General features: G+C 44.5%; 1 long non-coding RNA gene across 1 annotated transcript; it reads right to left on the bottom strand.

The window, feature by feature from the left end:
• Positions 1 to 6,485: 6,485 nt before the first annotated feature.
• Positions 6,486 to 7,301, bottom strand: LOC143528360 (uncharacterized). Its single transcript, XR_013134437.1, has 3 exons — positions 7,235 to 7,301; positions 6,862 to 7,013; positions 6,486 to 6,769 (listed from the first exon to the last, which is right to left on the bottom strand). It is a non-coding gene; the product is annotated as an uncharacterized LOC143528360 (long non-coding RNA).
• Positions 7,302 to 7,622: the final 321 nt, after the last annotated feature.

Below are 7,622 nucleotides of genomic sequence, written 5' to 3'. Positions count from 1 at the left end.
CTCACAGCATCACACAGGAGAAACCAGTATACTCACAGTATCACACAGGAGAAACCAGTATACTCACAGCATCACACAGGAGAAACCAGTATACTCACAGTATCACACAGGAGAAACCAGTATACTCACAGCATCACACAGGAGAAACCAGTATACTCACAGTATCACACAGGAGAAACCAGTATACTCACAGCATCACACAGGAGAAACCAGAATACTCACAGCATCACACAGGAGAAACCAGTATACTCACAGTATCACACAGGAGAAACCAGTATACTCACAGCATCACACAGGAGAAACCTGTATAATCGCAGTATCACACAGGAGAAACCAGTATACTCACAGCATCACACAGGAGAAACCAGTATACTCACAGTATCACACAGGAGAAACCAGTATACTCACAGCATCACACAGGAGAAACCAGTATACTCACAGTATCACACAGGAGAAACCAGTATACTCACAGCATCACACAGGAGAAACCAGTATACTCACAGTATCACACAGGAGAAACCAGAATACTCACAGCATCACACAGGAGAAACCAGTATACTCACAGTATTACACAGGAGAAACCAGTATACTCACAGCATCACACAGGAGAAACCAGTATACTCACAGCATCACACAGAAGAAACCAGTATACTCACAGCATCACACAGGAGAAACCAGAATACTCACAGCATCACACAGGAGAAACCAGTATACTCACAGTATCACACAGGAGAAACCAGTATACTCACAGCATCACACAGGAGAAACCAGTATACTCACAGCATCACACAGGAGAAACCAGAATACTCACAGCATCACACAGGAGAAACCAGTATACTCACAGTATCACACAGGAGAAACCAGTATACTCACAGCATCACACAGGAGAAACCAGTATACTCACAGTGTCACACAGGAGAAACCAGTATACTCACAGCATCACACAAGAGAAACCAGTATACTCACAGTGTCACACAGGAGAAACCAGTATACTCACAGTATCACACAGGAGAAACTAGAATACTCACAGTATCACACAGGAGAAACCAGTATACTCATAGTATCACACAGGAGAAACCAGTATACTCACAGTATCACACAGGAGAAACCTGTATAATCACAGTATCACACAGGAGAAACCAGTATATTCACAGCATCACACAGGAGAAACCAGTATACTCACAGTATCACACAGGAGAAACCAGAATACTCACAGTATCACACAGGAGAATCTAGAATACTCGTAGTATCACACAGGAGAAACCTGTATAATCACAGTATCACACAGAAGAAACCAGTATACTCACAGTATCACACAGGAGAAACCAGTATACTCACAGCATCACACAGGAGAAACCAGTATACTCACAGTATCACACAGGAGAAACCAGTATACTCACAATATCACACAGGAGAAACCAGTATACTCACAGTTTCACACAGGAGAAACCTGTATAATCACTGTCTCACACAGGAGAAACGAGTATACTCACAGTATCACACATGAGAAACCAGTATACTCACAGTATCTCACAGGAGAAACTAGAATACTCATAGTATCACACAGGAGAAACCAGTATACTCACAGTATCACACAGGAGAAACCAGTATATTCACAGTATCACACAGGAGAAACCAGAATACTCACAGTATCACACAGGAGAAACCAGAATACTCACAGTATCACACAGGAGAAACTAGAACAGGCTACTCATAGTATCACACAGGAGAAACCAGAATACTCACAGGATAACACAGGAGAAACCTGTATACTCACAGTATCACACAGGAGAAACCAGTATACTCACAGCATCACAGGTGAAGCCAGTATACTCACATCATCACCATAAACAGCAAAGTCCACTGAAAATGTGCTTTACCTCAGTGATCAAAATGGGTTCTGAGAGGACATCACTAATAGTAAAATGAAATGTGAGCAATGTATGTAGTGGGCACTCCGTGTTTATCATTTCTGTGTACTCAGTGTGTCGTTTCAGTTGTTTTGAAAACACCTGGATTGCTATAAGCGGGAAGGGGTTGCCTCTATGATGAAACGAAATTGGCAGTAAGAGAGTGAATCAAACATGGAGAGTATGAGAGTGAAGGAAAGGTGTCTCCTCTCATCACCTCTATCTGAATGCATGTGTGAGAATGTGTGAGCATGTGTGTGTGTATCTTTCTTTAACTCGGTGTTCTCTAGCCAGATGAGGGCTAATTAATATGATAATTCAACCGGTGACTGCCTAGCAACCTCAGTCCTGCCTCATTAATGACAAATGATGGGGTCAGGCCGCCATGTTCGCCAGGCCCATCACATGTCACAGTAGTCAGCGCTTTTGACAGGCGGCCAGGATTACGGATGAAATATCGGAACAGCGCGTCAGTAGGCTTGCTCGCCTACACCCGCGCGTGCACACACGCACACGCGCGCGCGCACACGCTCTCTTAATAGAGCAGAGTCCTTCGAGTGGTTCTTCTGATTGATTGTATCAAAGCAATCTGCAGGGCCGTGAGTGAATGTAAGTGAACGTATTCAGATATACACTTGAGTCAGTAATGAAAAGACGTCAAAGACCTTTATAGTCGGTGTGTAAGATAGTATTCTTTTAGAGAAAAGGGTACACATAGAACCGCCAGAAAGTGCTCTTGTTAAAATAGATTCGATGAGTCATTTGTTAATTCAAAGGGCTCTTTGGGTAAAAAATCTCTTAGGGTTTCTCTTGGGGTTTTGGGGTTTTACAAATATGGATTTCGTGTAGCATTCCGAGTATATATATGTGAGAGTGGAAAGGTTAACGAAATATAGGCTGCTGATCTGTTAGAATCCAATAAATAATAATAATAAAACAATAATTTAAAAAGCAAGCCAGAAAGATAGTGACAAATTCACTGATGGTCGCCAAAAACAATCTGGAGAGATAATCCGAGAACAATAATCTGATACAAACACTAAGCTAGGCTAGATATTTGTGTATTTGTTCAGCCTTTATTCGCTGTTCCTCGCCCAGATCCTCTTAGTTATCCGTAAAGGGAACGAGGCAGAATTACTCTGTGCTGCTCGAGTGAAACTAACAACGTGTTTGAGAAAGGCGAGAATGCGTGCAAAATGTTTGCATACCCAACCACTAAACAAACCGGATAGCACAACGCGTCTGAGGTTAAGACTGTTATGAGTTACCGTTTCTCCATAACATGCTGCAGAACGCAGTACCCCGTTGAGTTTGCTGAGATTGATGAACTAGTTTTCCTCAACTTCCGCTCCCGCTAGCCACGCCGCTGCTGCGTCGCTGTACAAGCACAAGAACTTTGGTTCCTCAAAGCGTTTGTGATTTTGGACAGTGTGGGCCCATATGGTGAAAGTAAAGTAACTCTGTCCTTCTATGGAGAACTAAAGATGGAGATAACGTTGCTAAGGCCAGACGACCTCCCCCCTCCCGACTGCTGCCTAATTAATTAGATGTCCTGTCTCTATGAGGTAGCTCCCGCTCATTCGCCCTCATTTGTGCTGGCGTGTTTGGAAGAGCCGAGACCTTCGTTAATGTAAATAATTCACCATTACCTTTATCCTGATGGAATCTTAATTGTGCTTCTGCAGCTCTCTTCTAAAAGCCATTCATCAGTCTCTCTCTCTCTCTCTCTCTCTCTCTCTCTCTCTCACACACACACACACACACACACACACACACACACAAAGAGGGAGGGACACAGAAGAAGAGAGAGAGGGGGGGGGGGGAGCATCTTAATGTAATTTCCCTGAAATCAAATGTGTGTTTGTTGCCTCTGTTTTGATTTCCCTATGTCCTATTGGTATTGATCTTCATGTCAGCAGGCCCACACGGAGCTGAAAATATCACTGTAGCCAAGTCTTACAACGTGTTAGTCCTGACTTATTTGAACACGTATATGTAAACATTTTATTTTCACCCACAGATTCATTTAGTAGTAGAGACAACACCATTTCATAGTTCAATTAATTTCAGGAAGATTCAGGAAAATGAAGTTGCCAGAAATTGTCCTGTCTGACCTTTGTGAGCTTCCTTTTATCTAATTCACAGCAAAGTACAACATTGACTTGAAAAAATGTTAATTTCACAGTCTCTGATGAAAATCACTAAAAGCATGTTGCATATATTTTTTAATCTGATGCATTGTGTTGCTAATGACTAATGGACCTTTGGTGTTTGCTACAACTTATTTAGCTTTTCCTTTAATAGCATAAAGTTTGTCTTTCTATTTGTAATAACTTCCTTATAATGGCAGTAAGGTTTAATTCAAAACAGCCATTTCTTAGCACACCAGGCCACTTCCCTTCTGCAAAACATAACCCCCCCCAGATGTTTTAGCAGAGGTCACTGCACAGACACACACACACACACACACACACACAGTTTTCTAGAGATGACTTTCAAGTGCAGAACGTACCACAAATGGTGATTTAAACCTGATTCTGTTTATCATGATTGGTACACATAACCCATAACATGAAAGAACAGTGTTTGTTTTTATTTATTGAGGCAGAGTTTTGAGCTTTTATATGAAACAAAGAAACTGTGAGAACAAGCCACATATGTTTGATTCATGTTGAATGAGAAGCGAATATGGTGAATTAAATATCCAAATCTTCAGCTGTAGATACTCTGACAACATTCCTGATTCTCTCCAGACTCAGAGCAAAGCGAAGGTGGTCCGTCTGTTGCCGTGTGGAGCAGGGCTCCCTCTGCTCTCCATGGGCCTCACCTGCTTCACGGCCTCGTGGGTTGTGTGTTATTACTGCCACCATCCTGCTCCCTCCTGCCCCATTCCCTTGTCTGGTGGCACCAGAGCAGGCTGCTGGCGACGTGCTCGTAGCCGCCTGGCTTGCTGTTCGCAGTTGGCTTGGCCACTCTGGGGCTTGGCGGGTTTGGACGCTCGCTATCGGCTGGGCAGCACAGTCCCTGTGGAGGACAAAGGACCCCGAAGCCTCGGGCCACCCCGTCCTGGGCCACCCCGTCCCTGGCCTCCCCGTCCCGGGCCACCCCGTCCCGGGGCACCACGTCCCGGGCCACCCCGTCCCCGGTCTCCCCGGTCTCCCCGTCCGCGGCCACCCCATCCCTGGCCTCCCCGTCCCTGGTCTCCCTGTCCCGGGCCTCCCCGTCCCGGGCTGGCACAAGCTCACGCTGGCTCACAACCCGAGCTGCTGTGCTATAAGGGGAGGTTGGGAGCACAAAAGTAATAACTCGAGATCTTTTCAAAACTTCTCAGAAGCACAGAGAGGACATCTTGCCCTTTGCAATTCCTATCTACGGTCTCCTAATACGTCACTGAATTCCCAGTGCCTCAGTAACGGCAGTTAGTACCCTGAACACATATAGTTTCCAAGGCTCTTAAAAGGCATACCTTCCACTGAGGCTGACGGAGGTGTCTGCTCCAGCGCTCTTCCTTAGCCTCCATCCGTGGGTGGAGGGGTGGGGGCAGCGGCGGTGTGAATTGTTCATGTATTAATTCACACTATCTGGTTACATGCTATCTTGTTTTGCGAAAAACTCTGTGAAAGGCAGCTTGGTTACCAGTAGCAGCTGTCTCATCCTGGAGCCTCTCTGCAGGAGACAGGTGGGCCTTCAGACCCAGAGCAGATGGACACAGATCCAGGATCAGCCTCGCAGTGTAATAGGCTGTATTTAACTGAGGAGAAAGGGTGATGTTTCTGGGCGATGTCACTGTGATAAGTAGTGCACAAAAGCTTGTATTTAACTCATATTTTCATATTTTAACTACAGTAAGCATGTATATGTGTGTGTGTGTGTGTGTGTGTGTGTGTGTGTGTGTACATACACACACACACACACACACACACACATATATATATATATATATATATATATATATATATATATATATATATATATATATATATATATATATAAAGCAAAAGCATGTCTGAAGTTCTAGGAGGTGAAAGTATTCCATATATGCAATTTTTACCACCTCTGTCTATATATAATATCTTGCCCATCATTTATCACAGTCACATCACCTTTGCCTGTTGTTTATATGCAATTTTTACTACCCCACCTATATATAGGGTTTTCCCTTCTGACGGGGTAAAGGAGAGGCAAGACACTATTGGAGGGTATTCTAATGATTTATCAAAAATGACATTCAAAGTAGAAGCTGTTCCCAGCTGCTTAAAACTTAGAGTTTTAGTTACCTTTTTGAAAAGTGATAGTCCAGATTCAAAAAGAGAATTGGGACTGTATATGTGAAATGAATAATCGTTATCTTTAGACATGATTCGGCTGTTATAATCTGACTCACCAGGAAGACTGATGTACTCACAAAGGGGCATATGTTCTTGAAATGAGAACACTTCTCTGTGTACATACACTTTTGTTATTAGGATAGTATTTTCTTTAGAAAACAACAGAAGTTAATCAAAAGCAGAGAAAGTAAATATGCCAAGTACCCCAGCTAACTCAGAACATGTAGCGTGAAATTTGAAAAGGTTTTCACAGATCGGCTGACGGTAACTGGCCGCCTTTTAGTTCCTGTCCGTGGCCACGCTGTGAGTGTAGGGACTGTTGAGTTGGGAAGGCTTTCCTTCTTAACTTCTTAACCATGACACCTCCTCAGTCAGGATCCTCAGCAGGACTCTAATTCAGATCCCAGACAGAAACAAACAGATGACTTCCCGACCCCTGTCCCCCACAGCCACCAGCCACGAACCAAAGCAGCTTGGGCCGCGGGGCTAACGAGCTTAAAAGCCCATCCGTCTTGCCGCGTGGAGGTTTGCCTGCTCGAAACAAAAAGAACCAGGGTCAGATGTGTAGCTGCACGCACCCGCCCCCCAACACTCCATCACAGGCCGCGGGCCTCTCGCTCCACCTGGCCGGCTTTAACATCTGCTTTCTGTTAGCTGTGGGGGCCGAGGCGGTGTGGGCTCCGCTGTCGCGTGGCTTATCCTCCATGTCAAAGCCTCCTCTGGCCTGAAATGCGGCCCAGACTGACACGTTTCCAGGTCTGGCTGCCTCTCCTTCCTGAACAAAAACCCAACAGTGCATTTTTTTAATTAAGGCGATAAACACATACAGACTGCCTATTGCCAGTTACAGCTAATCTCACCAGAAACACTGGAACAAACACATTATGTACAGAAGGGAAACAAAGAACGTTTATTTTATGGAATCTGGTGCCTGAGAAGGTAATACTCTTACAGAAAGAATTATTTTTTCTTCTGTACTATTACTCAAGGGCTCACCCTCTCCTTGGGAGCGGGTGTGAGCAGAAGATGTCATGGGGTTTCCTGGGGGGGAGGAGGGGGCTTGTATCCTCTAGTTGCCTGCTGGTCAAGGAAATGGAGTGTAAACAGATTATTTCCACCTCAGGCTGCTGTTGTTATTAAGATAGGAGCTGAGACGTCACAATGGCAGCCGGCAAGTGACGCCTGTCTGCTGTGATACTGTGAAGTGTTTGGCCGTGAACAAGGCTTTGCCAGAATGCCATGTCAGGGGGGTTTCTTCATTTTAAACAGAATTTAGCTGTCCTCTGTCTAGTCCAGCCTCAATTTTAAATTTAAAAGTATTTGTTCTCAGTTATCTAGACAGGAGAGGTGTAACAGTCAATAAACCAACAAAGTAACTGACAAA

Source organism: Brachyhypopomus gauderio, chromosome 12 (genome assembly GCF_052324685.1).
Source record: "Brachyhypopomus gauderio isolate BG-103 chromosome 12, BGAUD_0.2, whole genome shotgun sequence".
In the NCBI taxonomy this organism is placed as follows: domain Eukaryota; kingdom Metazoa; phylum Chordata; class Actinopteri; order Gymnotiformes; family Hypopomidae; genus Brachyhypopomus; species Brachyhypopomus gauderio.
This window is presented reverse-complemented; position numbering and strand designations above follow the sequence as displayed.